This window comes from Scyliorhinus canicula, chromosome 12 (genome assembly GCF_902713615.1).
Source record: "Scyliorhinus canicula chromosome 12, sScyCan1.1, whole genome shotgun sequence".
NCBI classification, from domain to species: Eukaryota; Metazoa; Chordata; class Chondrichthyes; order Carcharhiniformes; family Scyliorhinidae; genus Scyliorhinus; species Scyliorhinus canicula.
Genome location: NC_052157.1, coordinates 34,055,960 through 34,083,367, shown reverse-complemented (window position 1 = coordinate 34,083,367; position 27,408 = coordinate 34,055,960). Strand labels below are relative to the sequence as shown.

Genomic DNA, 27,408 nt, shown 5'->3' with positions numbered 1-27,408 from the left:
CGGACAATGGGGTTTCCCATTCTGGCCATTCCACACCTTTAGGAAACCTGCGGCCGTGGGTGCGCTGCCGGTGAAGCGGAGGATCCAGCCAACGGAGACTCCCACAATTTCTGTCTGCTAAAGCGGTGACTAAGGAGTTAACAGTTAGGCAGGCTGGGCAGGGGATGCGTCTGGTTTTAGTTTCATTTTTCTGCCCAGCCCTGTGCCTGTAGCTTTTAGTTTCATTTTTAGAGTCCTGCTCTGGATTCTGAGGAAAGGAAGCATGTTTCTCAGGCTGACTTCTGAAAGCTTTTCTCACAATGACTTTGTGCATAAATGTGTAAGCCACTGAGTGTTAACTATATTAATAAGTGGCATTCTGCTGAATTGAAAGTTTACAATCAGATGGGCAACCAAGTGCAAAGACCTTTATTTTTTTGCCAGTACTGGTTAACTGCTAATTGAAACGCTGTTTTTTTTACCTTGAATGTTAATAGGATTAATCCTATGTTAATAATAATGTTGTTTCAATATAAAAGGTCCCTAGTTTGTCAGCGGAATAACTCTTGGAGCGAAGTATCCTTTCCTTGCAGTGTACAAATTGAAATACTGTTGCGGTCTCGCCCGGTTTCCTAATATAAATTGGAGTCTGGTCCAGGTACCGTTACAACATGCAGAAATGAGACTCCACAGTTTAAACTGTTTCCTTTCTGGACTGGACAAGTTGATTATGTGAGCCATAACTTTTCCAAGTATAATTTGAGTTCAATGTGGAATTCCAGAATTTTATAAAAGCAATGGTGACCTGCTCCATGCGCGAGTTGAACAGCAGAGTGGTGTGAAACAACCAGCCAGATTCACAACTCATGGCATATTTCTCCTTCACCTGAGCCTCTTTGGCCAATTTATGCATTAATAATGGTGCACAGCATTATTTTTCTAAGGAGACTTTGGCGAATAGAACAAAGAATTTAATTAGCAGCACAAACACGGCAATAGCAAGAGTAAAGCTATCTCAGCTAGGAGGAGAGACAAGAGAGATGCTGCTTCAATTTGCCCTTGGTACTCTTGAACTGGGAAGGAGGGAAAGTGATTAGGATGCCAGCTCCCGATTGCTATTCAGCTGAGAAGTGCACTTGCAAAGAAGTCAAAGTACATGGATTGTTCAATTCCTTCAACATCTGTGGGATTCTCCCAATCTCCTGCTATAACCCCAGCACGAGATCCACCAAACTCTAAAAACAGTCTTTTATTCATTAATTCTATTTCTCTTCAAAGTTCCTTCAAAGTGCCTGGTGGAAATGACCTCTTTGCTGTTAGCAAATCAAGCCAACATTATAACTTCTTAGCTCTGATGACTCTGGCCTAAATGTTTTTTTTTAAATAATTTTTATTGGAAAAATTTTTTACATGAAAATATTTACCCCAACTAACTATAGAATATTACAAAATATTCCCTCTTCACAAATATCCCCCCCCCCCCCGCCCGAACTCGCGCGCGCGTTGTCCCTCCCCAAAAACAAACAAAGCAACAATCAACATCAAACATGAACTGCGAACAAATTTGCCCGCATTACAACCGTAAATAACCCACCCCACCCGTTGTTGCCACCCCCCCCTCCCCTCCCCCCCCCCCCCCCCGGGTTGCTGCTGCTGCGACCTCTGTACCCTATCTTTGAGCCAAAAAGTCGAGGAAAGGTTGCCACCGCCTGAAGAACCCTTGTACCGACCCTCTCAGGGCGAATTTGACCCTTTCCAACTGAATAAAGCTTGCCATGTCATTAATCCAAGTTTCCACGCTTGGAGGCCTCGCGTCCTTCCACTGTATTAGTATCCTTCTTCGCGCAACTAGGGACGCAAAGGCCAGTACTCCGGCCTCTCTCGCCTCCTGTACCCCCGGCTCCACCCCAACCCCAAAGATCGCTAGCCCCCATCCTGGTTTGACCCTGGATCCCACCACCCTCGACACCGTCCTTGCCACCCCCTTCCAGAACTCCTCCAGTGCCGGACATGCCCAAAACATATGGACATGGTTCGCTGGACTTCCCGAACACCTGACACATCTGTCCTCACCCCCAAAGAACCGACTCATCCTTGTCCCCGTCATATGGGCTCTATGTAGCACCTTAAATTGAATGAGGCTAAGCCTCGCACACGAGGAGGAAGAATTAACCCTCTCCAGGGCATCAGCCCATGTCCCATCCTCTATCTGCTCTCCCAGCTCCCCCTCCCACTTGGCTTTCAGCTCCTCCACTGATGCCTCCTCCGCCTCCTGCATTACTTTGTATATGTCCGATATCCTCCCCCCTCCGACCCAGACCCCCGAGAGCACACTATCGCTCGCCCCCCTACTGGGGAGCAAGGGAAACCCTTCCACCTGGCGTCTAGCAAATGCCTTCACCTGTAAATGTCTAAACATGTTTCCCGGGGGGAGCCCGAATTTCTCCTCCAGCTCTCTCAGGCTCGCAAACCTCCCATCTACAAACAGATCCTTCAGCTGCCTGATGCCCACCCTGTGCCAGCTCTGGAATCCCCCGTCCATGTTCCCCGGGATGAATCTATGGTTCCCTCTTAACGGTGCCTCCATCAGACCTCCCACTTCCCCCCTGTGTCGCCTCCACTGCCCCCAGATCTTGAGGGTGGCCGCCACCACCGGGCTCGTGGTGTACCTCGTGGGAGGGAGCGGCCATGGCGCCGTTACTAGGGCCCCCAGGCTTATGTTGCCACAGGACGCCCTCTCCATTCGTTTCCAAGCTGCCCCCTCCCCTTCCATCATCCACTTGCGCACCATTGATACATTAGCCGCCCAGTAATACCCCGAAAGGTTGGGTAATGCCAGCCCTCCACTCTCCCTACTCCGCTCCAAGAAGACCCTCCTCACCCTTGGGGTGCCGTGCGCCCACACGTAGCTCATGATGCTGCTCGTCACCTTTTTGAAGAAGGCCCTAGGGAGGAAGATGGGCAAGCACTGAAATAAAAACAAAAACCTCGGGAGGACCGTCATTTTAACGGACTGCACTCTGCCCGCCAGCGACAGCGGCACCATGTCCCACCTTTTAGATTCCTCCTCCATCTGTTCCACCAGCCTGGAGAAGTTCAACTTGTGGAGAGTCCCCCAGTTCCTTGCCACCGGCACCCCTAAATATCTAAAACTCTTTCCTGCTCTCTTCAACGGGAGTCTCCCGATTCCCTCTTCCTGGTCCCCTGGGTGTATCACAAATACCTCACTCTTACCCAAGTTTAGCTTGTACCCCGAAAAGTCCCCGAATTCTGCTAGCAGTTCCATCACCTCCGGCATTCCCCCTTCTGGGTCTGCCACGTATAGCAGCAGGTCGTCCGCGTATAGCGATACCCGGTGCTCCTCCCCGCCCCTTGTCAGCCCTCTCCACCCCCCTGAGCCCCTCAGTGCCATCGCCAATGGTTCAATTGCCAGTGCGAAGAGCAGGGGGGACAAGGGGCACCCCTGTCTGGTCCCCCGGTGGAGCCCAAAATACTCCGATCTCCTACCATTCGTCACTACACTTGCCGTCGGGGCCGAATAGAGCAGCTTCACCCATTTAATAAATCCCTCCCCAAATCCAAACCGTTCCAGCGTCTCCCACAGGTACTTCCACTCCACCCTATCAAATGCTTTCTCCGCGTCCAATGCCACCACTATCTCCGCCTCCCCCTCCACTGCCGGCATCATGATGACGTTTAGCAGTCTCCGCACGTTCGTATTAAGCTGCCGCCCTTTCACAAAACCCGTCTGGTCCTCGTGTATCACCCCTAGCACACAATCCTCTATCCTGGTAGCCAGGATCTTTGCCAGCAGCTTGGCGTCCACATTCAGGAGAGAGATAGGCCTATATGACCCACACTGCACGGGGTCCTTGTCCCGCTTCAAGATCAGAGAGATCAGTGCCTGCGACATTGTCGGGGGCAGAGCCCCCCCCTCCCATGGCTCGTTGAAGGCTCGCACCAGCACAGGGCCCACCAAATCCGCATATTTTTTGTAAAATTCCACCGGGAACCCGTCTGACCCCGGCGCCTTCCCCGACTGCATATGCCCAATCCCCTTGACTAGCTCCTCTAACCCTATCTGCGCCCCCAGCCCCTCTACCAGCTCCTCTTGGACCTTGGGGAACCTCAGTTTGTTCAAGAAGCCCTCCATCCCCCCTTCCCTCGTCGGCGGCTCTGACCGATACAGCTCCTTATAGAAGTCTCTGAAAACCCCATTTACTTCTGGCCCCTTCTGCACTACGTTCCCACCCCTCTCCCTCACTCCCCCAATTTCTCTAGCCGCATCCCGCTTGCGGAGCTGATGCGCCAACATCCTACTCGCCTTCTCCCCATACTCATAAATCGCGCCCTGCGCCCTTCTCCACTGTGTCTCCGCCTTTCTGGTGGTCAACAGGTCAAACTTAGCCTGCAAACTGCGCCGTTCCCCCAACAGCCCCTCCTCTGGTGCCTCCGCATATTTCCTATCCATGTCCAGAAGCTCCCCCACCAGCCTCTCCCTTTCCTGTCTCTCCCTCCTTTCCCTATGTGCCCGTATGGAGATCAGCTCCCCCCGGATCACCGCCTTCAGGGCCTCCCATACCATCCCCACCTGCACCTCCCCCGTGTCATTAATGTCCAGATATCTTTCAATGCTCTTCCGGACCCTCTTACACACCTCCTCATCCGCCAGCAACCCCACGTCCAGGCGCCACAGCGGACGCTGGTCTCGCACCTCGCCCATTTCCAAGTCTACCCAGTGTGGCGCGTGGTCTGAGACCGCTATGGCCGAGTACTCCACTTCCCGTACTTTCGGGATCAGTCCCCTGCTCAATACAAAAAAGTCAATTCTAGAATAGACTCTGTGGACATGGGAGAAAAAGGAATACTCCCTCGCCCTCGGCCTCCCAAACCTCCAGGGATCTACCCCTCCCATCTGCTCCATAAACCCCTTTAACACTTCTGCCGCTGCCGGCCTCCTACTCGTCCTTGAACTCGATCTGTCCAGCACGGGGTCCAGCACTGTGTTGAAGTCCCCCCCCCATGATCAGGCCCCCTGCCTCCAGGTCCGGAATGAGGCCCAGTAGGCGCCTCATGAAGCCAGCGTCGTCCCAATTCGGGGCATACACGTTAACCATCACCACTTTCTCCCCCTGCAGCCTACCCTTCACCATGACATATCTACCCTCTTTATCCGCCACCACCTCCGCCGCCACGAACGACACCCTCTTCCCTACCAGGATCGCCACCCCCCGGTTCTTTACATCCAGTCCTGAGTGGAACACCTGTCCCACCCACCCCCTTCTCAGGCGGACCTGGTCCGCCACCTTCAAATGGGTCTCTTGTAGCATTGCTACATCCACCTTCAGTCCCTTCAAATGCGAGATTACTCTCGTTCTCTTGACCGGCCCATTCAGCCCCCTCACATTCCAAGTGATCAGCCGGGTCGAAGGGCAGCCCGCCCCATTCCCCTGCCGACTAGCCATATTCTGTCACCTGCTCGCCCCGAGTCAGCCCTCCCTTTCTGACCCGCTCCCCATGGCGATGGCGCCCCCCCCCCCACCCCTCCGGTCCTCAACTTCTCCTCCCTGGCCTTTTCAGCAGCAACCCGGTAGCCCCCCCCTTCCCCCCCCCCCCCACCCCCCAGGCTAGGACCCTTCCTAGCCGCGATGCACCCTCCATAGTACTTCCGTAAGTCAGCTGGTTTACGCTGACCCGGCTGTCCCTGCCACACTCCGACTCCTCCCGGCATGGGGGACGTCCCCCCCCTTACCACCCCTCCTTGACCCCGCTCCAGCGCGGGAAAGGGAGCCATTGCTGACCACGCCCCTTACTCCCACCCCCCTCCCTCCTCTGCCCCGTGCGCGGGAAACCAGAGGAAAGCCCGCGCTTTCGCCCTGCCCCTCCCCGCCCCTCCATCTTCAGTTCCATCCCCGTCCCCGATCTCACACCGATAAATACAAAACAACCAAAAACCCCCACAAGAAACACATACCCCCGGCACTCCCCCCCCCACCCAGCCCCCCCAACATAACATTATAAATAACAGAAAGAAGAGAGAAAAAACTGGTAGAGAGAAAAAAAAAGGGTCCAAAAATACGGCCAAGTGAAAATCCAACCAGAAGAAAGCCACGTGTCCAGCTTACAGTACCAGAGCGGCAACGACCGCCAAATATCCCCTGGTTCTAGTTCGAGTCCAGCTTTTCTTCCTGGACAAAGGCCCACGCCTCCTCCGGGGACTCGAAATAGTGGTGCTGGTCCTTATAGGTCACCCACAAGCGCGCTGGCTGCAGCATCCCGAATCTGATTCTCTTGGCATGCAGCACCGCCTTCGTCCGGTTGAACCGGGCCCGCCGCTTTGCCACCTCCGCACTCCAGTCCTGAAAGATCCTCACCGTCGAGTTCTCCCATTTGCTGCTCCTCTCTCTCTTGGCCCACCTCAGCACCCTCTCCCGGTCACTGAATCGCTGGAACCGAACCAGCACCGCCCTCGGGGGTTCGTTTGCTCTTGGCTTCCTGGCCATTACTCTGTAGGCCTCCTCCAGTTCCAGGGGCGAAGGGACGGCCCCTGCCCCCATCAGTGAGCCCAGCATTTCTGCCACATACCCCGGGAGGTCCGACCCCTCCGGCCCTTCTGCCAGGCCCAGGATCCTCAGGTTTTTCCGCCTCATGCGGGTATCCATCTCCTCCAGTCGGTTTTGCCATCTCAGGTGGAGTGCCTCGTGCACCTCCACCTTTCCCACGAGGACCGTGGCCTCCTCCTCCCTCACAGCCATCTCCTGCTGCAGCTCCCGAATTGACGCCTCTTGGGTCGCCTGTGCCCCCATCAGCCTGGTGGTCGTCGCGTTCATCGACTCCAGCAGCTCCACTTTCAGCTCCGTGAAGAAGCGCAGGAGAACGGCCTGCTGCTCCTCCGCCCATTTCCTCCAGTCCTCGGGTCCGCCGCCGGCCGCCATTTTGGATTTCTTCCCCCGCTTTTTTCGGGGAGCTGCTGCTGCTTTTTTTCCTGCCCCACTTCGGGTAACGACCATTAATTTTTCAGGGTTCTCCTCTGGGAACCTTCCCCCACTGGGAATTGCCGTTCCAGCGCCGTTAGGGGCCCTCCAATCGGCCCGAAAACACCTTCCTCACAGGAGCAGCCAAACGTGCGACTTAGCTGGTCATAGCCGCAACCGGAAGTCCTGGCCTAAATGTTTTAACCAACAATCTTGACATTGCTACCTCTTTGCTACCTCAGGTGGAAATCCCTCATTCCATTGCTAAAGCTACCCCCCATTAGATTTGTTCTTTTCTCATGCCAACCACTTCACTTCCCCTCAGAAACTTTAAATTACAAAGGGCTGGAATCTCCACTGTTGGGATGCTCCATTTTTCCAGCAGCACGGGGGTTTCCTGAAGGCATTGCCCCACGATGGGAAACCCCACTGACCAGCCGGCGAAATGGAGCTCCCGCCGGCATGCTGAACCAGAAATCTGGCGGGACGGGACGGAGAAACCCACCCAGTAGATCAGACTAAGGCTTCTAAGTGTTCTTAGAAATCTGAGGGTCTTCTAACCATTAGCAACACATGGCATATCGCTGCTTCATCTGAGATTTCTGACTAATTTATGCATTAACAATGATGTGCAAGATATGATACAAGAGAAAGTTTGTCATCCAATGAGTATTCTTTCTCTTAGTTTTACCATTTGTCTTTTTCCTTCTTGCCCATACTTCCCTTGTGTGCATTTTAAGTAAATATGATGCCATGTTCATGCTTCATAGCATTATGCTCTCTAATTCCTTTCACTACATTGAAATCGAGACTATCGCAGAGTTTCTTCATCTTTCCTTTCCTGACCTTCAAACCACTGGAACTCATTATGTTCTTTAATCTTAGTTCCTTCCTGAAAGTTTTCAAGCTCTTAAGACCTAAGTTTGGTAATTACTACTTCCTGATTTGTCTCATTACTTTCATTCTTTTCCATCATGGCGGTGTCCTGCCCAACTGACTTTAGTCTGTTTTCTTGGTTTCTCAATAAAAGAAAAGAAAAATCAATACTTAAGTTGTCTTCCTGTCAAAATAATACCTTCAGTCCATAGCATATGCCTCAACAACAGACCTGCGACTCTGATTATCAAAGTTATGGATGCTATTCTGTTACTGTTCCTCAGTTAATTACATTGCTAACCAATACAATCAAGTCTTGTCAATGCAAATGTCATGTCTATGCCCTTTAGGAAGTTTATAACTGTTCTTTCTTTGTAAATATGTAAATAGATTTGGTCCACAATAATTAACCACATTTTTTGCTTTGTAAAATTGATAACCTGTTATTACTGCATTAAAAGAACAGCTGTCGAACTAAAACTTGACAAAGATGTTTGTTACAAATACATGTGGAGAACTGTTAAAAAGTTATAAGTACATGATTTTGGAATTTGGAATTATGCTCCGAACAACGGATATAGTGAGGAGGTGATTGCTGATTGCAGCATATGTAGAATACCACAAGAGTAGTGGGATGGCACTTATGTTGATGGTACTTCTTTGCCATCTGGCAACCCTGAATAGTGATAGTATGCACTGTCTCTGAAGGAATAATCGCTGGTACAGGTGCAGGCCCCTCAGGGTTAGACAGGGATGAGAGCTACTGACTATTCTGTATCCTATTCAACTCACAGGCTACTTAGGTTACGATGAACTATGCCTTGAACTAGGGAAGGGGTACTTCGTAGTGAGGCACCAATGAACGTTGAGAAGTTTGTGACATACAAACAATAACTGGGCACACAAGACCACAAAAACATAATAAAATAAATTCATTTTAATAATAAATAAATAAATAACCTTTATTGCCACAAGTAGACTTACATTAACACCACTATGAAGTTACTGTGAAAAGCCCCTAGTCGCCACATTCCGGCACCTGTTCGGGTACACCGAGGGAGAATTCAGAATTCTCAGCTGGTTCGGGAATTGAATCCGCGCTGCTGGCCTTGTTCTGCATCACAAACCAGCTGTCTAGCCCACTGAGCTAAACCAGCCCCAATGTCTCTTGCAGTTCACCATTCTTTCATCCTGCTAAAAGGAAATGGCAGTTGTTCGGAAGAAAAAGTCCTGAGAGTTCTCTCGTGGGCCTGTGGAAGGTACACGCGGTATAAAAATTGACGGTAGTGGTGAAGTGAACCTGCAAGTGTTTCTGGACTAGGGCCACCTCAGTTGTTACACCCTTGTCTTGTGCTTTGCTCAAATACCAGGCTGAGTCTGTCCAAACAGCCCAACGTCCTGCAGCTTCCACCTTCCGTAGCTCTTGTGCTTCCTATTTCTCATGGACATCCTGGCCTCTCCTCAGACTGGTCCTCCCATGTGCTCGAAGCTCTCAAAAAACCTAACACTTCCACATCTGATCTGGAAACGTAAGGCTTTTCATCTCGACAGGTAGTGGGTGTATTTGCATTTAATTTTCCACTTGCGTCCATTGATATATTTTTGAAGAATCAGGCATCTCAAGTACTAAATACATATCAATAGTCCATTAGCAACTTCTAACAAACTGACACCACTTCTATTCATCTCTGTTTCTTTGCCAACCTAGTGAGAAGGAGTGTTGACCTCATTAGTATTACTGTAGCGACTGGTGCAATATAACAGTATCAAAAGGCAGCACAATATTAATTTGTGTGGATATTTTATTTATGAAGCACTTAAATGTACCAAACTTCAAACAGAAAAAAAGCCTTCTGCCTCCTTTACAAACACAGAAACCACACAAAACATCCCCTGCGTATCGCCCCTTCCTTTATAACATGTTTTTTATTTGTTCAAACAGCTTTCACAGCGGTAGAAGTGTGTGGCTTCGACCACCTGTTCCTTATGTTCAAAAGTGGTTGCATGATTGTTTGCAGCCTGCAAATAAAGAAAATGGGGAGAAAAAAAAGTACTGAAATGCTAATTTAGTGGTTTGGACAATTCTGTTACGGGGGATTTGACTTTAATATATCACCACCGTTTAAATCCATCTGCAATGGTAAGTATTATGTTGATTTTCAGCCAAGCTGCAGAGTAAAGGATCAAAAATTAACTGCACTTATAGGCTACCATGCTATCAGACAGCCGATTATGTCCATCAATCTGTACACAGCTGACTACCTATTTTAATGTGGTGAAGTACTTAAAGCTCCAAAATTCTAATTTGTGTTTTGTTGAGTGCCAGCTTGTCTCAACTGGCTGCACTCTAGTCTCTGGTTCAAAGGTTGTGTGGACGAGCCCAATATATGCTAATGCTTCCGTGTAGTCAAGAGAATTGCTGTGTCGTTAGAGGGTGCAGGCTTTTGAATGAAATGTTAAATTGATATCCTGTCAGCCTGCTCAGATATACATACATATATAGTTGGATAGCTGAATCTATCTTTATCTATATACAGATAATATAAAAGATTCCACAACACCATCTGAAGAAGAAGGGGGATCGTGTGATGATCCAGCTCATATTCTGAGAATAAAAGACCCGATCATGTATTTATTGAATATTTGGGGGATCTTGCCCTGTACAGCATTGGCTACTGCATTCATAATACTGCACTTCAAAGGAAATCCATTGCTTGAACACACTTTTTAAGGTATGGCTCAAATGGAAGCTTTTTTTTCTTCATCAAAATGTCTGAAGTAAAATACTTTCATATGTACTTGCACCTGGGACAGATGTGGCTGACTAGCTATTATGTCTGTCTTTGCCGATGATCAGTAGGAAAGCAGCTGGGTTAACATGTGTGAGAGAAAACAAAATTACAAATCTCTTCCTCAATGATGAAGGTACAACTTCAGCTACATTTAACAATGAATAGTTATACTCTGTGAGAATGAGATAATATACTGGGTTAGTACTGTCCTCTCACCTTTGGGTCCCAAGTTCTAATCAAGGACAGACTGATGGAGAGAAAGGCACTTGGTATAACATAGCAATATAAAATATAAAGGTTCGAAATAGTCTGAGTCGCTCCAATCCAGTTCATCACAGGCATAGCTGAGAAAGGCTTCACATTGTGCACGCTTGATGTCTCTAATGATTCTGGTGAGCATTATATTATCCTTGTCAAGTCCATGTTCCCTAACTTTATAGAACTCAATATTACAGCCTCAGCCACCACCACTACATATTGTGAAATAAATATTGGCATATGTTCAAGCCCTTCAAATAACACATAAACGTTCTTCACCTGTAATGACTTGTTTTCGGTTAATTTCAAATAGTCGGTTTTCTCCTCAAGATTCTTTCAACAAGAAACGTTCTTCTCATCCTAACTTCATGGATGATTCATCCACACGAATCTCCTTGAGGATAGACAGACTGCAGACCGTTGTGATGAAAGAGGAGGAAGAAAAGTTTCCCAACATCAAGTGTGACTCAGGTAGGTGTGGCAAAGAGGTACAGCAAAGCTCATGTGCAGAGCAGATGTCTGAATGTATATCGTACAGAGCAGATGTCTGAGTGTATGTTGTGAGCAATGTTCATTTGGAGATATCTTCATTTAAATAATTTAAAAGGAACACATCAGCCAAAGGGCAGTTCTGTTGCCCCTTTGTCTTTCCCACCACACAGCAAGATTATATAGGAGAGAAAACCTAGCATTGTATACTAAAGCCGATATACACTTTTGGGGACTCTGCAGTGTGGATTCAACCATGTGTCGAGGAACATAAAACATTACAAATGATTTTGCCATGTGGTTGGGGCCCAGTTGCCGTATGTTGGTGTGGAAGTTCTTTTCAAGACATCGTGGGGTAGATTTAAACTGTTAAACGGCTGATTGGTGGCACCATTACCAGTTCCCATTACTGTCCTTTTGGCACTACGTGGAAACCAAATCAGAATCCCAGTGCAGCTCAGCAGCTCCAGCTTGTGCGATATTGGGCACCAGACCTGGCCAGTAGTTAAAGTAGGTCCAGGGAGCAAATGCAACATGGGTGGGGGCCCATGTCTGCAACACTATGCCAGATATGCCAGGAGGAGCCACCATGAAGAGGACATGCCACTGGGAGGCCAGAGAACGCAGGTGTTTCACACAGTGGACTGTTTTTGTCAGGAGCCTAAGATGGACAGAAGATTTCAATTGCCATGTGAGACAATTTTTTATTTAAAATTTAGAGTTTCCAATTCATTTTTTCCAATTAAGGGGCAATTTAGCGCGGCCAATTCACCTACCCTGCACATCTTTGGGTTGTGTGGGCAAAACCCACCCAAACACAAGGAGAACGTGCAAACTCCACACGGACAGTGACCCAGAGCCAGGATTGAACCTGGGACCTCGGCGCCGTGAGGCAGCAGTGCTAACCACTGTGCCACCGTGCTGCCCCTCCATGTGAGACAATTTGATGCAGATTTTATTCTTTACATTTTGCCCAATTTTGCACACCGCCAAAGCCTCTTTCCGGGTGGTGTTGGCTGTAATGGGAGCTGGACCAGAAGCAGGAACTTGGTGGTAGGTTGTCCTCATTATTTTATGGGCCGTCACCAGTCTTTTTTATCACTCTATGATGCCCCTGTTCAAAGTCCATCAAGCAGAAGGTTTAATAAATACCAATGTGATATCTGAAGTCAGTAAATACACAAAATAATATAGACATTAAAATATATAAAATAAACAAATTCATCTTTTCACTCAAAATTATACTAATATATAAAATTCATATCAATAGTTAATTGGTAGTACAGGACTTTCGTATTACAGAAAGAGAGACATTTGTCGAAGATTTTCATCTTGCAGTCATCAGGACATTCGCAAGAATAAAAATATCAATATATGTAGGCAGGGCCCTGTTCTTTGTAGACCAGAAAGAACATGTACACACATTGCACCTGTTTCACCTAAGCAAAATAAATAATGGCCATGTTGATTCATTCCTCAAGGACCAATCACATCAACTTGTCTGGTTTAAATTCATACAATGCTTGGTAGTTAGCTGTCAGTCAGCATTACTGGTCCATTCTCCATGGCAACCCCTCTACCAATCAGAATCCACTTGCCAATAATTCAGCACTCTTTTCTCATACAATGTAGATTTGTTCAAATCCCTCAAATTTTATTCTTTGATTGTCCTGATGAATGCATGATAAAAAGCTTTGACAAATGTCTATTTTTTGAGCAATATTGGAACCACAGAATTCTGATAGTCTGAATGGCCTCTTTCTACACTATCGTGTCTGCACCAATCCTCTGAAAGAGCACCCTACCTAAGCCCACTCCCCGGCCCTATCCCTATAATCCCACTTAATCTGCACATCTTTGGATTGTGGGAAGAAACCGGAGTACCCGGAGGAAACCCACACAGTTATGAGGAGAACATGCAGACTCCACACAGTCACCCAAGGCTGAAATTTAACCTGGATCCCTGGCGCTGTAAGGCAGCAGTCCTAACCATGGTTCCACCGTGCCGCCCTTAAAGTTCATATTTCAATTTTGCATCATAGACTTATACAGTAGCTTCAACCTTTTGAATGGTACTGCTACATTTACAAACTTCCTTTGACTTAAAGTTTTGGCTTAAAGTTAAAAGAAGAATACAATTTGAACGAACATTCAGTAGCATTTAAAACATATTTAATTTTTCACTTACCATGAATGTTTTGATGTTGTTTGGAATTAAATTTATGTATCACTCAGTTCTTTGTTTCTTTTCTTGGCCATGACAGATTTATGATCAAATTATGGATGAAACCAACCTGCCAGTGCAACCTGATTACTGAAGAGTTTTCAGAGCCTCTGTCATCTACTGTGTTATTTAAATTTTGGGATTACTTCCTTACTTTACGTATTAACACAGTGTGTAATTTGAATTGTACAATGTGTCATGAGAATGCCACTTTAAGAAATGTTTGGCTGCTCATGTTACTGCAGTGATGTCAGAGTGCGGGTGGAGCTGAGCTCTGTCTCTGTTTTTTAGTTTCACTTTGAGAAAAGCTTGGGTGTGTCTGTGTCTTTTTGGTTTCGTATTCAGTGTTGGAGCTGAAGCCAGACAGAGGAGGTGTACTGCTGTTCTCTCTGCCATGAAAAGACTATCTCTTGATCATTTGGTGAATTCAGAATTATAAATGTTCTCAGTAGTAAATGTAAACCTGATGTGCTTCTGTTAAAAGGTGTTTTTTAAGTCTTCTGGATGTTAAAAGGACAGCTTAAGGATTACATACCGTTGTATTCTTTCGGGGTTGTATTTGAATTAATGTTCACTGTATGTTTTAAAAAGGTTAACTTGAGTTCATAGAATAAACATTGTTTTGCTTTAAAACAAATACTTTTCCATTTCTGCTGTACCATACCTGTAGAGTGGGCCGTGTGCTCCCTATACCACAATCTATCAAACGTTGTGGGTCAGGTGAACTCCATGATAGACTTTGGGGTTCTCTAAACCCTGGCCCATAACAAATGTCATGTGTACATACAATACCTCAGATTTCCTTTCCATCCAAAAAAGCCACTTGAACTCCAATATCCACAGAAGTGGGGTGAACATCCTGGCATAAATTTAAGATATACCCACTAGTGACCTCCCAGCACTGCCAGTGCCAAAGTACCCAGAGGCTTAAAGGTTAGCTCACTGAAATGGTCTTGGCAGAGACAGAAGCTACTGAAGGTAGAGCTCAGCCATTTGCCAGTCTCAGAAGTTAGCCTTCTGAAATTTTGGAGATCCTTGTGGAGATGGCGTAGGACTCAGTGCAAGCCAAGACTTGCAGATTGAGCCCACATGCGCCATTTGAAAATCGCTTATTGTCACAAGTAGGCTTCAAATGAAGTTACTGTGAAAAGCCCCGAGTCGTCACATTCCGGCACCTGTTCGGGGAGGCTGGCAGTCTGTTCAAAGTAGTCTCACCAAGTGTACATCTGCCAATGATCCCCTAGCTCTAAGAGAGGTCTGGGACCCAGAAACTCTCATCTTTGGGAATTTTCTTGCCCTCCTGTGTCAAGCAGAGGCTCTGCCGCCAATAAACCAATCGGAGACTTCAGCATCAAACTGGAAACAAAGCATAAGCAGGTCTCGGCCTATTAGCCTTTACTACAACTGAAACAAAGTCCCAGAGAACTAAGGCTTGCCTCGGCATTCACCCACCAGCCAACCTTGGTACTCACCCACCTCCATGGCCACATCTGAACTGCTTCTGGGATGAGTGGGCCCATACCAATCCTCCTCCGCTTGCCTGGAACAAAAATAATACATGCGAGGCCCATCCACATGTAGACTGATTTGCCGAGTTGGTAAATATCCAGACTTGAGTTTCCCATCTTGATGGTGAAAAACCAGCCCAAAGAAATCCATAGGCTCTTCACATTGTGTTGGAGATCAGATTGTGATGTGCGGGAAGTGAAGATAAAGTAAACATATATATAACCATTTTTTCCCCCCTTTCATGGGAGGTGGGTGTCACTCGATCCCTTTAGAACATAGAACAGTACAGCACAGAACAGGCCCTTCGGCCCTCGATGTTGTGCCGAGCAATGATCACCCTACTCAAACCCACGTATCCACCCTATACCCGTAACCCAACAACCCCCCCCCCCTTAACCTTACTTTTTAGGACACTAAGGGCAATTTAGCATGGCCAATCCACCTAACCCGCACATCTTTGGACTGTGGGAGGAAACCGGAGCACCCGGAGGAAACCCACGCACACACGGGGAGGACGTGCAGACTCCACACAGACAGTGACCCAGCCGGGAATCGAACCTGGGACCCTGGAGCTGTGAAGCATTTATGCTAACCACCATGCTACCGTGCTGCCAAACTGTTGCCCATCCCTAATTGCCTTTGAACTGAGTGGAGTCACATGTAGGCCGACCAGCAGATTTCCTTCCCTCAAGGACATTAGTGAACCAGATGGGTTTTAACAACAATAGTTTCATGGTCATCATTAGACTTGTAATTGCAGATTTTTATTGAACTCCAATGTCGCCATTTATAAGATGGTTGGATTCTTACAACACTGGACTGCAGCAGTTCAAGAAGGCAGCTCATCACCACCTTTTCAAGGGAAATCAGGGATGGGTAATAAATGCTGGCCTGGTCTGGCCCGAGTTGAAAAAAACATTTGTTGGATAAAGTCACACATTTTCACACAATTATGACGTCCCTTAAAAATTACAATAATTTAGAACAGCAAAATATTAATTCAATGATTGCAAAGTAAGTCAGATAAATAAACAGAATAAATATGAACAACTATCAGCTTCAGTCTGACATGTCAACAAAGGGTAACAACCATTTAGAATTATTGTCATTATTCTCAGTTTAAAATCCAAATAGTTATAGAACAACAGAAAGGAGTTTTAGTTTTGCACCGACATTCCTTTGCCATGTCTAATTCTAACTTTTCGGCATAACTGTTCAACTGTAAAATTTTTTCAACATGGTATAAAAATGGCTCACCTGTTTCTTGACTCATCCCTGCTGCATACCTGACAGAACCTGCTGATGGGACCAAGTGGATAACCTGCTGGTACTGTGAGAGGTCCTTGGTCTCTTCACTTCAAACCAAGGCCAGCTGGCTTTGAAAGCATCACTTCACTCATAGGCCTGCGTCTCCCACTGTCTTCCGTGCTTATGTGAGGGGAAATTACAGGGGCAGTGGCAGAAAGATGGTGTATCAGTACAGACAGCTATCTCGAGCACGCATTGTATGACAACGTGGGCTGGATTCTCTGATTCTGAGGCTATGTCCCCATGTCGTCGTGGGAACGGTGGTGTTTTCCGCCAGAAAAAATGGTGCAAAATGGCCACCGATCCTCCGTTTGGCTGGAGGCTAGCATGCTGGCAGAGTAGAGCACCCAGCTCTAGCTGCCGATACGGCCGGAGAATTACTGGGTCCGTGGCTGCGCATGAGCATGGCAGCGGCCGCACCGTGCTACATGGCGAAAGCTACTCGCAGACCCGGCCAGCGAAATAGTTCCCCCCACTTTGGCCAGCTCACGCCACCCGACCACCCCCCCCACACAGTGTCACCAGCCCTTGATAACGTCCCTGCCCTGCCTGCGGATCGGCCCCCCCTCGACTGTGGCGATGCTAGACTAAGTCCGCAGCCGCCACGCCGAGTTCCCGACGGATGAGACCACACTCGACCGACGCCGTTGGAGCATCGGGGGAAGGGCCTCAGGCAATGTCCTGAGGCCGTCGACTTTGGAGGGGGCGGAGTATCACGAAAGCTGCGCCGCCCCCGATCCGGTCGGGAACTTTGATTCTCCGGCTGACTGCCGAACGCGATTTTGCAGTTGCCTGCCGGAGAATCCATCTGCCTGTCTTTGAGGCCTGTAGCATGTGGGGTCGTCAATCACTGAAAACCTGAATCACTGAATCTGGCTGGATAAAATATTTGTTGCTTCATAGATTTGGAAGGTAAAACAGATTTGAATATTGAAAAGAACACAGCTCGTTCAACTCTCAGGGTTTCCGTGCTCTATATTTTTATTGCAATTGAAATACCGAGCCACATAAAGAGATATTAGATTCTATGACCAAAATCTTGATCAAAGAGGTAGGTTTCACAGAGCATCTTAAAGAAGAAAGTGATGCAGATAGGTGTCGGGAGGGCAGTCCAGAGCTCGGGGCCTCAGAAACTGAAGGCTCAGCCTCCAGTGGTAGGGCAGTTACAATTGGGAATGCGCAATGGGTCAGAAGTAAAGGAGTGCAGATATCACAGAGGGCTTGTGGGACTGGGGGAGATTCCAGAGATAGAGAGAAGTGAGGCCTTGGAGGGATTTCAAAACAAGGGTGAGAATTTTAAAGTCAAGATGTTGAATGAAACTAATATAGGTCAGGAAGTGCGGGTGTAATAGGGGATTGGGACGAGCTTGGAGTTAATACCAAGGCAGCAGAATTTTGGATGACCTCAAGTTCACAAGGAGTAGAACGTAGGTGACCAAACAAGAGTGTATTAGAATAGTTGATTTTAGAGATAACAAAGGCATGATTGAGGGTTTAAGCAGCATTCGAGGTGAGACATTGGTGAAGCCAGGGGTTGGGTGGAACGTTCCTAAAAAATGGCAAAGTGTCAGGTTCTGACTAAGAACCAGCTTCTCTCTCCTCAGAGAAAAAACATGGGGCTAGATTCTCTGTAATTGGGACTATGTCCCTACGTCGTTGGCAAAACTGTGGACTTTCACGCCAGAAAAACTGGTGTGAAAGAGCCACATATTCCTAGTCCTGCAGGGGGCTAGCAGAGACCCGGCGTAAATCTAGTAGCTTTTGCTGCAAATACGGGCCCCCGCACTTCCAGGTCAGAGGCTGCACATGCGCACGGCGGTGGCTTCCAGCATCTGCGCCGTGCTCCATGGCACTAAAAATAGACATAAAAATAGCACCCCCCATTGCCTGACCCTAACCGCCCGCCCAAACATTGCCCGGCTACCAATAAGGCCCCCCTGTCCTCCGATCGGCCCGCCCCGAAGGAAGGAAGGAACCCCCCCCCCCCCACTAGTGTTTCAGTCCCCCTCCCAATCATCACTGGCATCCCTACATAGTGGGAACCCTCTCCACGGCATTCTCTAGAGGCACCTCCAACCTGGCACCACCAGGATGACAAGGGACAGTGCCTGACCACTGGGGGACAACACTGCACTCTGCACCTCCCAGCATGGTCACCTTGACTCTGGAGAGCAATAGTGATTCCCGCTGGCATTTGCCTCATGACACCAGGGTCCCGGTTCAATTCCGGTCTTGATTGACTGTGTGGAGTTTTTACTTTATCCCTGTGTTTGCGTGGGTTTCCAACGGGCTCTCCAGTTTCATCCTACAGTTCAAAGATGGGCAGGTTAAGTGGATTGGCCGTGCCAAATTGCCGCTTAGTGTCCAAAGATGTGCAGGTTAGATGGGGTTACGGAAATGGGGCGGGTGAATGGGCCTAGGCGGGATGCTCTTTCTGAGTGTCAGTACAGACTTGATTGGCCAAATGCGCTGCAGGAATTTTATGATTCTTGTGGTGAATGTCACTTAGTAATTCACACTGTATTTACCAACGCAGTAGTGTTATCCGACCACTAGGGGGAGTAGCTCTGGGAATGCTCAGGAGTTTGTACAGGGCTCCACCCTTGGCTCCGCCCATGACTCCTCCCCCTACACTGCTGTATAAATAACCGTGTCCAGAGCCAGCCTGAGTTCATCGAGAGTTCAATGGGTAACAGGCTGGCTCTGAAGTAAGTAGATTAAAACCACTGTTCATATCTGAAAGCACTTTTCTCGTGAATTGATGGTTCCTTTAATTTAAGAACAGTCAGGATCGATCATGGAATCAGCCCTCAAGCCTGGACGGCTAGAACTCGACCCACAGGATGCAGAGGCAAAATAAATCTTCTCCCACTGGCTGCGGTGCTTTAAGGCCTACCTGGCAGAAGCGAGCACAGCTGAAAAAACAGAGGAACTGAAGTTAAGTCTAGTGCACGCGAGGGTGAGCCACAGAATCTCTACGCAACTAAACTCGGCCGGTTCATATACTGCAGCGCTAGTGATACTCGATAAGATGTATGTAAGGCCCATTAACGAAGTTTACGCACGCCATGTGTTCACGACTCGCCGCCAGCGGCCTACAGAATCACTCGCCGAATTTCTAAGAGAGCTCAATAATTTATCAAATGACTGTAACTATCAAGCGGTTACCGTGGCCGAACATAGAGAACTTGCTGTACGCGATGTTTTTGTAGCGGGCCTCAGGTCTAATTATGTGCGCCAAAGACTGCTGGAAAAGGGGGCCCAAGACTTAGAAACAACTGCGGAAATTGCTACCACGATGGAGGTCTCTTTCCGCAGCCTCACCTTGTTCCCCGCGGACCCCGCGACCCAATCATGGGCCCCCGACCAGCGACTCCCCCAGGCCTGTGCCACGTGGCCGCCCAGCCACCATGCTGCCCCAGCCAGCCACTATGCTGCTCCAGCCAGCCACTATGCTGCCCCAGCCTGCTATTTCTGCGGCTAGAATCAGCACCCGCGGCAGCACTGCCCGGCCCGCAACGCGACCTGCAGCAGCTATGGGCGGAAAGGCCACTACGCGAGAGTGTGCCTCGCAAAAAGGGCCCCAGCTTCCAACTCCCCAGCGGCACGAAGTAATCGCTCCCCACACCCGCAGGCCCGCGGGGCCCGAAACGCTGCGGCCTATGCCCCGACCCCGCCCCCTCCCGCCACGTGTGATCCATGGGGGCCGCCATCTTGGAAAACCTCCACCACGCGGCCGGCCACGTGCGACTCATGGGGCCGTCATCTTGGACGCCATCTTCCTCGCCGCCCGCCACGTGCGATCCATAGGCCCGACCTGCATCTCCACGCTCGGACAACTCATCGGAAGAGTACGACTACGAACTCAGAGGGCAGTCATCACGGGGCCACTCTAGCACAGCTGATCGAGCCGCCGACTACCCGCAACTCAGCGCAGTCACCCTGGACCAATCATGCCCGAAGCATCTGCGAAACACGATGGCAGAGGTCCAAATCAACGGGTACAGCACGCCATGCCTTTTCGACTCCGGGAGTACTGAGAGCTTCATACACCCAGATCTGGTAAGACGCTGTTCGCTCCCCGTTTTCCCCGTGCGGCAAACTATCTCTCTCGCTTCAGGCTCCCACTCTGTCCAGATCCAGGGGCGCACTGCCGCGACACTCACAATCCGAGGCGCTAGCTATGCAAAATTTCAACTCTACGTCTTGCCCGAACTCTGCGCGCCACTCTTATTAGGCCTAGACTTTCAATGTAATCTTAAGAGCCTCACCCTCAGCTTCGGCGGGCCCCTGCCCCCACTCACTATCTGCAGCCTCGCTACGCTACGAATCTCCTCCCCCTCCTCTCTTCGCCAATCTCACAAAGGACTGTAAACCCGTAGCCACTCGTAGCAGGCGATACAGCCTGCAGGATAGGGTATTTATCAGATCAGAGGTCCGAAGGCTTCTCAGTGAGGGGATTATAGAGGCCATCAATAGTCCCTGGAGAGCTCAGGTGGTGGTTGTTAAGACCGGGGAAAAAATCCGCATGGTTGTCGACTATAGTCAGACCATAAATAGATTTGCGCTCCTCGACGCGTATCCCCTCCCCAGGATTGCAGACATGGTAAATCAGATCGCCCAGTATCGGCTCTTTTCCACGGTGGATCTGAAGTCTGCATACCACCAGCTCCCAATCCGCCCGGAGGACCGCCACTACACGGCGTTCGAGGCCGATGGCCGCCTCTTCCATTTCCTCCGGGTCCCCTTCGGCGTCACTAATGGGGTCTTGGTGTTCCAACGAGCAATGGACCGAATGCTGGACCAGTACGGGCTGCGGGCCACGTTTCCGTACTTGGACAATGTCACCATCTGCGGCTATGACCAGCAGGACCATGACGCCAACCTCCACCGTTTTCTCCAGACGGCACAGAAACTGAATCTCACGTACAACAAAGAGAAATGCGTTTTCCACATAAACAGACTCGGCTACGTCGTGGAAAACAGAGTCCTGGGCCCAGACCCGCACCTCTTAGAACTCCCCCTCCCCCATTGCCCCAAGGCCCTCAAACGGTGCTTGGGCTTCTTCTCCTACTACGCCCAGTGGCTCCCTCAATATGCGGACAAAGCCCGCCCACTCATTAAGGGCACACGATTTCCCCTGTCAGCTGAGGCACGCCAGGTCTTCAACTACATCAAGGAGGACATTGCCAAAGCGGCCATGTGGGCGGTGGATGAATCCACCCCCTTTCAGGTTGAGAGCGATGCCTCAGAGGTAGCTCTAGCAGCCACACTGAATCAGGCAGGGAGACCAGTCGCATTTTTCTCCCGTACCCTCTCCGCTTCAGAACTCCGACACTCCTCAGTCGAGAAAGAAGCACAAGCCATTGTGGAGGCTATTCGTTATTGGAGGCACTACCTCGCAGGTAGGAGGTTCACCCTCATCACCAACCAACGATCGGTTGCCTTTATAACTCACAAAGGGGCAAAATAAAAAATGATAAAATTCTTCGGTGGAGGATCGAACTCTCCACCTATAATTACGATATTAAGTATCGACCCGGGAAGCTCAACGAGCCTCCGGATGCCCTATACCGCGGGACATGCGCCAGCGTGCAGATTGACCGACCGAAAGTCATCCACAATGACCTCTGCCACCCGGGGCTCACCCGGCTCGCCCACTACATCAGAGCCTGAAATCTGCCTTTCTCCAACGAGGAGGTAAAAGCGGTCACCAGGGACTGCCCGATCTGTGCGGAGTGCAAACCGCACTTCTATAGACCAGACAGGGCCTACCTGGTCAAGGCTTCTAGGCCCTTTGAACGCCTCGCGATTGATTTCAATGGGCCACTCCCCTCAACTAACAAGAACATTTACTTTCTAAACGTCGTAGATGAGTTCGCCCGTTTCCCATTTGCTATCCCGTGCCCCGACATGACCTCCCACACAGTCATTAGGGCCCTGCATAGTATCTTCACTCTGTTTGGTTTCCCCAGCTACGTACACAGCGACCGGGGTTCAGCCTTCATGAGCGACGAGCTGCGTCAGTACCTGCTCGACAAGGGCATTGCCTCGAGCAGGACTACCAGCTACCACCCCAGGGGGAACGGGCAGGTGGAGAGGGAGAATGCGACGGTCTGGAAGACCGTCCTACTGACCCTCCGGTCCAGAAAACTCCAAGTCTCCCATTGGCAGGAAGTCCTCCCAGACGCGCTCCACGCTATTAGGTCCCTCCTATGCACAGCGACCAATCAGACCCCTCACGAGAGGCTCTTCATTTTTTCCAGGGGGACTACCACGGGGGTCTCACTTCCGGCATGGCTGAGGACAGCGGGCCCGGTACTCCTGAGGAAACACGTCAGGGCACACAAAACCGACCCCCTTGTTGAGAAGGTGCGCCTGCTCCACTCCAACCCCCAGTACGCCTTCGTCGAGTTCCCTGACGGCCGCCAGGACACAGTATCCCTCCGGGATCTGGCACCCGCCAGATCCAGTTCCCCCTCTACCCCCACAGAAGGACCCCTCACCCTACACCCCATGCTGCCACTCCCGAGCCCATGAGCATGCTCCACCAGTTCCGTGCACCCACGCCGGCCAGCCCCCAGCGCCCCCAGTCCCCGATCGAACCAGAAGAGTATGAAGCTCGGACACAATCCTCCCTGGAGTCCGCCATTGTACCCCAGCACACAACACCTATCCAGCCACCGCAAGAGGCTGCAACCCCAGTGCTCCGCAGATCACAGCAGACAGTTCGACCATCGGACAGACTTACTTTGTAGACCACCACCCCCGCAGGACTTGATTTTTTTTGCAGGGGGTGAATGTGGTGAATGTCACTTAGTAATTCACACTGTATTTACCAATACTATTGTACGCGCAGTAGCGTTATCTGACCACTAGGGGGAGTAGCTCTGGGAATGCTCAGGAGTTTGCACAGGACTCCACCCTTGGCTCTGCCCACGACTCCTCCCCCTAAACTGCTGTATAAATAACCGTGTCCAGAGCCAGCCTGAGTTCATCGAGAGTTCAACGGGTAACAGGCTGGCTCTGAAGTAAGTAGATTAAAACCACTGTTCATATCTGAAAGCACGTGTCTCGTGAATTGATGGTTCCATCAATTCGATGATGTCACGTTGTCGGGGAGGGAACATCAGACGTCCCCAGAAGATACAGCGTTATGCGTTTAGTCATATGTAAATTAATTCAAATTGATGTTAATCAGGTTCACCCCATCATTGGCCATGAATCTGAATACGTCATCATCTCGTAAGAGTTAGCGGGCATAATGGGATTTGCGCCCACATCGATTGGGCACAGAAAATCCCTGCCTATCTTAACAGCTGGAAATAGATGTTTTTAGTGATGCCACGAATATGAGGTTGGAAGCTCAGGATCAAACGTGCATCAAGGTTGGGTAAAGACTGATTTAATTTCAGACTGTTGCCAGGGAGAGGGATAGCGCAGGAAGCTAGGGTACAGAGACTGAAACGGGAGCCAAAAACACTGGCTTCAGTCTAACCTGTACTGAATTGGAGGATATACCTGCTCAACCAGTACTGGATGAAAATGAAAATAAATGCAGTTCAAGAACCATCTTGAGGAAGTACGAACACCAAAAAACATCTTCCTGTTCCCACTATGAACGCTGCTTGACGTGCAACAGTATAGTTTGGTTCTTTTTCAATTTGAGAAAGTATTTTTACTATAATAATACATTGTAAGCAAAGCAAATGCTCAAAGCAGATAAAGTGGTTGATCAACAATTAAAGCTGGAATTCATATTACTGATATCAGAAACTATGAAGTAATTTGATATTGCAGCTTGCTTCAGGCTAGGTGCTAAGTAGAATGAACATTAATCTACGGGTAAAAACCACAATGAATAAACAGTTTGGATTTTTAATTACCCAGGTTGCAGTACATGTAATTATCAACATGACCGATATTTGTTAGCTTATCTCATACCATTTTTTAAAATTGTTTTTTTTTAAGGATACAAGCTGCTCTCTCTGGCTGGTTTATGCATTAAAGCTTGCAGTGTATGCTGAGGAAAAAAACCTTGTTGAAAAAAATCTAAAAGATAGCACCACTATAATTAGAACTGGAGATAAAAGGGCAGGCTTATCAATTGTAGCAGTACTTAAGCAGTGATATTCCTTTTAACCAGACTGCATATACGTATTGCAAGCTAATTGTGGTACCGCAAAAACTTTCCAAAAGTTTGAAAGAACTTCTGAACTCCAGCACAAAGAAGACAATTCCATATAACTGTTGTGAATATTAAATATAAATTACCTGATAAAATATAACATGTTGCCTGATTATAACCTCGGGCCAGTATTGTTAGGGTGAATGTCGATGTGAAAGAACTCACCTGATGGTTCAGGAATGAACCATCCATGGGCGAATTTTGCTGTTTTAGATTTTGCACAGGAGGCGGGTTATTTCCAGATCCGAAATTTGGATCTTTTTTTCAATGCGTTCATGGGATGTGGGCGGCGCTGGCTGGGCCAATATTTATTGCCCATCCCTGAGGACATTTAAGAGTCAACCACATTGCTGTGGATCCAAAGTCACAATTAGGCCAGACTCGGCAAGGATAACAGATTTCCTTCCCTAAAGGACATTAGTGAACCAGATGAGTTTTTACAGCAATCGACAATGGTTTCATGATTGCCTTTAAACTTTTAGATTCCAGATTTTTATCGAATTCATATTTCACCATCTCATGGCGGGATTTGAACTCGCAAGTAGCAGGTCTTCTGGTTCAATCTTCCAGAAGGTTTCGAGAGTGAAGCCCACGTCCCATGGAAGGAAAAATGTTTAGAATTCTGAGAGAGGGATCGAACTGGGGGTGGAGTCCGGTACTGGAAAGTCTTGGAACTGTGGTGGAGGAAGTCCTGGAGATGGGCCGCTTTGCAGTTGCTGAAGGAGAGATGGGGTTACAGCAGAGATGTAGTGGACGCATTATGTACTAATTATGCAATTGGATCTGAGCAGCTCCTTCAGTTGTGCAGTTGAATTAATGAGTATATATTTCAAGCCCAACAACATATCAGGGTGTAAACCACTATTGTTATGCGCTTAAGTAACTGATGTCTTTAATCTCCCGCAGGGACAATGGCAGAAATGGATCAGGAATGGCACGAGGAGGCAAAGCAGACTTTAGCGGAACACCAGAACTCTGATGAGGCACTGTCACGTGAGCAATGCATACCCTCCAACAGCTCACCTGTGATGGAGCCACCAATATTGTGCCCTGCTGCCACACTGGGGCCACCACTGCACAGATGCAAGGAGCCAGTCGGTGGCAGGACTCTCATGGGCACTGCAACCTAGAAGTCATGTGCTAAAGGCATCTCATGCCCAGGGTTAACAGTGACAGGTTAGTGTAGGTCAGATTAAATGTCCTTTCGGGAAGAAAATCTGTCCCCCTTACTTGTCTGGCCTACATGTGACTCCAGTGCCACAGGAATGTGGTTGACTCTTAAACGCTCTCAGGCATGGGCAATAAATGCTGGCCTAGCCAGCGATGCCCACATCCCATGAACGGATAAAAAAAAATTACTTCCTCTCTGCAAGTCTCAAAATCACCTCACAGTCTTGGATCTCATGCCTCAATGCTGGTACCATGAAGCTACCATTGATTGTTGTAAAAACAAAATCCTCCGGTTCATTAGGAAGGAAACCTGCCACCCTTACCTGGTCTGGCCAATAGGTGACTTCAGACCCACACCAAAGCATGTTGACTCTTAACTGCCCTCTGAAATGGCCTAGCAAGCCAGTGGGTTGTACCAAAAAAAAGCACAGATATCGGGAGGATTGCAGTGGTTCAAGAAGTCAACTCACCACCATCTTATCAAGGGCAATTAGGGTTGGGCAGCAATTGCTGGCCTCTCCAGCAATGCCCACATCCCTTGAAATTTTTTTTAAAAGATAGGTGAACTGGAGGAAAGACTTCTGTGATGTGCTTTGGATTTCTGAACTATGAAGGAAATGTTTGGGGACATATTTTAAATACTATAAGGGCAACGTAAATTGGGACTTAACATAGAACAGTACAGCACAGAACAGGCCCTTCGGCCCTCGATGTTGTGCCGAGCAATGATCACCCTACTCAAACCCACCCGATACCCGTAACCCAACAAACCCCCCCCCCCCCTTACTTTTTAGGACACTACGGGCAATTTAGCACGGCCAATCCACCTAACCCGCACATCTTTGGACTGTGGGAGGAAACCGGAGCACCCGGAGGAAACCCACGCACACAGGGGGAGGACGTGCAGACTCCACACAGACAGTGACCCAGCCGGGAATCGAACCTGGGACCCTGGAGCTGTGAAGCATTTATGCTAACCACCATGCTACCCTGCTACTTTTGCCCAGTTAATAAAATATGGTTGGTACGTCAGCTCCTGAGGACTTTGCCCAGGCAAAAGTTGGCATGCATCAAACCACAATTTGAATCAACAATTGAGCCAGATATCCCTTTCGAACTTCTGACCTTTTAAAGTCCCTTCTTGAGTTAAACAATGTCATAATGATGCATTGGAGGCAACCACTTTTGTAACCTATTGATTTGCCATTGTTCACGATGGTGAGTGCAGCTCACTACTTTCCTAAGTGAGTCCATTAACAATACATTATAATCCGAGGGTAAGTTCCAATATGTCTGAATCCAAAACAACACTGATGAAGACAGGAAATAGAATCAATGACATTGCCTCACCCCTCTTAAGACGTAAATGAAAGCAGTACATTTTTACTGCTCCTTTACATCACTTTGGGAGTTGACATATGCATTTAATTCTCGATTTGGTCCCATTTCTCATAGTTTCCAGCTTCTTTACAATAGCTGTATGAGGGTTAAATACTTTAAAAAATGATGGAAATAACTCCAACTGAGGTTCTCTGGGTTTTCGATATCTGAGATCGTACACAAATCTACAGATTATCACAGATATTCCTCAGTCAAGGAACATCCAGCCTGTTCCTTTAGGATAATTCCGCATATCTCCAG

The 27,408-nt window shown here is 48.5% G+C and overlaps 1 long non-coding RNA gene across 1 annotated transcript; it reads left to right on the top strand.

The window, feature by feature from the left end:
* The first annotated feature begins 10,380 nt into the window (after positions 1-10,380).
* LOC119974169 lies at positions 10,381-13,875 on the top strand. The gene is made up of 3 exons (XR_005462468.1): positions 10,381-10,561; positions 11,210-11,350; positions 13,633-13,875. It is a non-coding gene; the product is annotated as an uncharacterized LOC119974169 (long non-coding RNA).
* The last annotated feature ends 13,533 nt before the right edge of the window (positions 13,876-27,408 follow it).